This window comes from Ursus americanus, chromosome 30, assembly GCF_024610735.1.
Source record: "Ursus americanus isolate L20-20 chromosome 30, mUrsAme1.1.p, whole genome shotgun sequence".
Taxonomy (NCBI): Eukaryota; Metazoa; Chordata; class Mammalia; order Carnivora; family Ursidae; genus Ursus; species Ursus americanus.
Genome location: NC_142156.1, coordinates 29,275,608 through 29,281,607, shown reverse-complemented (window position 1 = coordinate 29,281,607; position 6,000 = coordinate 29,275,608).

Genomic DNA, 6,000 nt, shown 5'->3' with positions numbered 1-6,000 from the left:
GTATGTTATACATATCATATACTGCATTCTTACAATAAAGTACGCGAGAGAAAAAATGTTATGAAGAAATTCTTAAGGAAGAAAAAATACATTTACAGCACTGCACTGTAAAAAAAGTATAGAAGAGACTGTCTTTTTCCCACCGGATGTTTTTTCCTGCTTTATCAAATATTAGTTGCCCAAAGAGCTGAGGGTCCATTTCTGGGCTCTCTATTCTGTTCCATTGGTCTATGTGTCTATGAAGAAATACAAATGGCTAACAGACACATGAAAAAATGTTCAAAATCATTAGCCATCAAGGAAATTCAAATCAAAACCACACTGAGATACCACCTTACGCCAGTTAGAATGGCAAAAATAGACAAGGCAAGAAACAACAATTGTTGGAGAGGATGTGGAGAAAGGGGATCCCTCCTACATTGTTGGTGGGAATGCAAGTTGGTACAGCCACTCTGGAAAACCGTGTGGAGGTCCCTTAAAAAGTTAAAAATTGAGCTACCCTATGATCCAGCCATTGCACTACTGGGTGTTTACCCCAAAGATACAGACGTAGTGAAGAGAAGGGCCATATGCACCCCAATGTTCATAGCAGCATTGTCCACAATAGCTAAATCGTGGAAGGAGCCGAGATGCCCTGCAACAGATGACTGGATTAAGAAGTTGTGGTCCATATATACAATGGAATATTACTCAGCAATCAGAAAGAACGAGTTCTCAACATTTGCTACAACATGGACGGCACTGGAGGAGATAATGCTAAGTGAAATAAGTCAAGCAGAGAAAGACAACTATCATATGATTTCTCTCATCTATGGAACATAAGAACTAGAATGATCAGTAGGGGAAGAAAGGGATAAAGAAAGGGGGGGTAATCAGAAGGGGGAATGAAACATGAGAGACTATGGACTATGAGAAACAAACTGAGGGCTACAGAGGGGAGGGGGGTGGGGGAATGGGATAGACCGGTGATGGGTAGTAAGGAGGGCACATATTGCATGGTGCACTGGGTGTTATACACAACTAATGAATCATCGAGCCTTACATCGAAAACCGGGGATGTACTGTATGGTGACTAACATAATATAATAAAAAATCATTATTAAAAAAAAAAAAAACACCAAAAAAAAAAAAAAGTATAAATGGACCCATGCAGTTCAAACCTGTGTTACTCAAAGGTCACTTGTATAAATCAGAGCATCCCTGGGACATGTTAGAACAAACATTCTACAAACCATTACGTAAGCACGCCCAAAGTCATGGTCGACTTTTTCACCTCATTCAAGAAGTGGGATATGTGCTGATCTGTAGGGCCTCACAGTGGCTGGTCAGCCTGTCTAGGGCCCATGGGTAGCAGAGCAGGTCAGACTGTGCTCAGAATCAGGGCCAGGCTCCCGAACTCCTGATTTCTTGAAAAGCTCTTGTAATGTCCACAACATGGCACTATTCTGGTTCTTCTCTCCTGCTTGACATCTCTAGTCCCCAGCAGGATCCATTCCCATTCTTGTTCCCAAAGGACTATGATGGTTCTCCTGCCCCAACGCTCCCAAGGAAAAGGACTCCTTTTTACAGACAACATTTGGGGGGGGTGCTCCCCGTTATAGCAGTTGTACTTTCAGTACCTGATCAAGAAAATACATAATGACAAAGGTATGAGTTCAGTAATATTTTAAGTGATTTTGTATTTTATTAACAGCAACAAGCCTATGTACACTTGAAAAATGCCATTAAAAAGAAAACCACAGGCACAAAATGGAGTCACTTATGTTAGGCCATGTCACCAAACCAGGGCTTAAATACCTAACCTAATTGCAGTTTCAACCTCCCACAGAAATGTAGCCTTAACTGGTCTATCAGGAATTTTCTGGTCAGCACCAATAAGGTAACCAGTCCTTTGGGCCCTCTCCATCCCCCAAAGGAAGATGAGGTAATCCAACTAAGACCCTATTTTCCCCAAAGGAAGGTGACCTCACTCAAAATAATCCTTTTTTTCTGTTTATGATTTCCTTGTCCTCCCTTTAAAAACCTTTCCCTTTCTGTGGCCCTTTGGAGCCCCTCTACTTGCTAGATGAGATGTTGCTCAATTCATGAATCATTGAATAATGCCAATTAGATCTTTACGATTTACTCCAGTGAATCTGGTTAACAATACAGTTATATATGAGTCACACATTATGTGTTCTATAGGGTTATTAACAACATATGCAATCAAATGATTGAACTATCTCATCACAAGAGGTATACAAAATTGCTTTCAATTGTTGCCTTCGATCAATCCCTGTCAAATTTCCCACATTTCCCCTTAACCATATTTTGGGCAGAATGGATAACTTCCCAATGCCTAGAGGTTATTCAAAGTCCAGCCTGTTCAATCTCAAATACAAGGTAAACACTTGCCCACTCCCATTGCCCTCTGGGGTTATGACTTAGGACCTTAAGAGGAAGGGTGGGGTGTGGCTGCCTCTTGATTACCCCCCCCCCCAACCTGCATTAGGATCTTGCTTCTCTGATGTTGGGTCATGGAGAATGAAGTAGGGGAAAGAGCAAAGATTTCTCTACCTAAAGGGCCCACTGCTTGTAGTTTCCTTTCAGGCCAACAGTAATTGGTTTTTAAAGAATTTCAGGTATATGTTGTTTACAACAACGTTCACCCATTTTAAGAATATAATTCAATGAGTTTTGACAAATGTAGTCCTGTAAACACCACAATTATGATATAGAACATTCCCACCACCCCCAGAGTTCACCTTGTGTTCCTTTGCAGAGACTTCCCCCAACCCCCCAATCCACAACCCCTGACTGCTGATCTGCTTTCTGTCACTATAGTTTCGTCTTTAGAATTTCTTTGATAATGAAAGTATGTAGCCTTTTGGTATCTGCCTTCTTCCACCTAGCCTATCAAATTTCAGATTCATCCATGGTCTTGCATGTATCAGTAGTTAGTTCCTGTTTTTGCTGAAGAATATCCCATTGTATGGATTTATGTTTACCTGTTCACTAATTGATAACATTTAGATTGTTTCTAGATTTCACTATTAATATTGCTTCTGTGAACAGTTTAGTATAAGTCTAGTGTGGATGTTTTCATCTCTATTGGGTAAATGAGGAGTAGGATTTTTGGTGGGTTGAACGGTAAGCGTATGACAACTTTATAAGAAACCACCAACATGTTTCCAAACTATACTGTTTTGCACTCTTACCCGCCGTGTATTAGAATTCTAGGGTCTCTGCATCTTCATCGACACTTGATGTTGCCCGTCTTTTTAATTTTGGCCATTTGAGTGGATGTGTAGTGATTTAGTGAGTGATGTCTCACTGTGGCTTTGTGTTTCCCTAATGATCCTTCATGTGTTTATTTGCCATCTGTACAAATTCTTTGTTGGAATATCTGTTCTATTTGTAGTTTTATTACAGGGTTAAGTTCTTTATGTATTCTGTATAGAATCCTTTTTCAGATACGTGTTTTGATTTCCTCCCAGTCTGTGGCTTGCCTTTCATTTTCTTAATGGGTCTTTTAAAAAAATAATTTTCTTCGGGTTTATTGCTGTTTAATTTGCGTAAGTAACACTCACCCTTTTTGGGTTTTGAGTTCTACAAAATCTACCACGACAATCAAGATATGGAATATTCCCATCACCTTCCCCAAACTCCCCTATACTCTCTTCCGGCAGGTCCGGTTCTACAGCCCTTTAATAAGTTCTGCTTATATATCCGGTATTGTCTTTACTGTGTGGCATACCAAACACCTCTGGGTCACCTTTGTGCCCTGACTCATAAATTCTAGGGTAACAGGAAAAGGTCCATTAAACATCCTGTTACACACAGCTCTAATAAAAAACAGTAATAATAACACCCACACGCTCGTATGGTGCTTGCTAGGCACCAATCTCATTCTCTTATACTAATTCATTTGATCTTCACAACAGCCTACCCTGTGGATACAATCCCTTACCCCTCCTTCCAGCTGAGGAGACTGAGGCACAGAAGAGGTAAGGTATACTGGCCAAGCACTCAGGGCTAGTGAGCCACAAAGCTGCAGTCAGACTCGGAGTCTGGCTCAAGTCCACAATGCCAGGGCACCACTTGTGCTGCCGTCCACGTGGGAGACAGAAACAAAGCCGAAGTTTCTGCAAGACGGTACGAATCTCAGCTGGTCTCTCCACTTCCGCAGCGACGGTGGAGGAGGAGGAGCCCCGCGCATCCTGACCCCCAGGCGCTCGGCCCACTTCCCTCTCCGCAGCCCGCTCACCTCCCGCCCTCTGCCCAGTACCCCAATCGAAGGACGCACGCGCCCATCCTATGGCGGGTGCTTAGACCCCTTCCCCCGCCGCGGATCCACAGCCTTCCCCTGCGGAATAGAGAAGGAGGGCACAGCGACCGCGCCGGCCTCTCCCGCCGCCTGGAACCCTGGCATTTCCCGGACCGGGGGCAGGTTCCCGACGACGTCAGCCACACTAGCCTACAGGCCGCCGCCGCCGCCGAGCCCGGGGCTCGTCCCAGAGCAGGGGCTGCGCATGCGTGTGGCGTGCGTGGCGGCGCGTGCACGGACGCGCGGCGGGCGGCGGGCGGCTGGCAGCGCCTGCGCGCGGGGCGCGGCCGGAGGCTGGCGGCGCTACCGCCGCAGGTGTTGTGCTGTGAGCTCGGCGGGGGCTTGCCCTTGCGGGCGCGGGACCGTAAACAGCAACTTTTCCCCAAGTTCTGGCAGAGACCAGTTCCAGTCAGTCAAGTGTGGGAACTGAACACCGGGCTCCGCGGCGAGGGAGCCGCAAAGGGGCGGACTTGAGTCCGCAGGAGCGCCAGTGGCCCCCGTGCGGTACAGCTGGGGCCCCCTCCTAAGCCGCCCGCGGTTTCTTACCGCCCTCCGTCGTTTAACTGTTGGTAAATAAGGTTTCTAATCACAGGGTCGAGGGCTCAGCTCTTCCCGACACCGTGGCTTTGGGCTTTGGGCCAGGCACGTCATATTCCTGAGCTCTTTATTCCCATTGTTAAAATGAGGAGGGTGCGCCGCTCTTCAACATCGCAAGTTATTAAATTGAAGGAAACGGGATGGCCACTTGACTGACTCATGCACGCGCTTGCATTGGAGTCAAACCCCGTGTCTGGCCTGGCTCACCTGCAGAGATCCCGTGAGGGACGGAATAGCCTGGAATTTGTGGTGACAGGAGTAATGTTGAAAGTGCGGTAGAGGACAGGGTGGAGGCTGGGTGTGACTTACGCAGGGGAGGGGGAGAGTCAGCGCAGGTTTCACCTAGGAGATGATCTCTGAACTGAGCCTGGAAGGATGAGTGGGGTGCTCCTGGCACAGGGGATGCCTGACAGCTTGCATAAGCAGGCTATCGATGTGTCTAGAGAGTTCTGGGAATAGCTGCGAGGTAAGTGTTGGGTGTGTGGGGAGTCAGTAGGTGGGCCGGAAGGGGAAAAGTGAGGGGAAAGCGTGGAGGGCCTTTAAAACCCCTGCAGGCTGGGAAGGGGAGACTACAGAGGGTCTTTAGGCATGGAACTGACATCAGATGTGTGTTTCTGTAAAGTAATTCTGGCAGGAACCAGACAGGAATTGTAATTATACAAAGGGGATGTTGGAGGAAGGAAGTTAATCTCATAGTCCTGGGAGTAATAAGGGCCTGAGCCTGGGAGCACAGTGGGAATGGAGACAGAAGCAGGATATCAGGGAGATTTTGAAGATAATAATTGACAGGCTTCGATTGCTCCCTGTTACAGCCTACTCTAGGATAACTCCAGGGTCTGGAAAACCAGGGAGGAGTGAGTCATTAAGATATCTGAATTTCTACCAAGTGCAGACTTTTGCCAGGCAATTCAGCATCCAAGATAAAAAAAATAAAGACCTAGTCTCTGCCTTCTAGGTCCTCATAGCTGAATAGAGAAGATAGATATATAATTAGCTGATTATATCTTTATCCATGTGGTGTAGAGCATTACAGATGTCCCTACCTGAGCCTGAGGTGGGGGTGAGGGCAGGGAGGGCTTCTTGGAGGACGGAGGCCT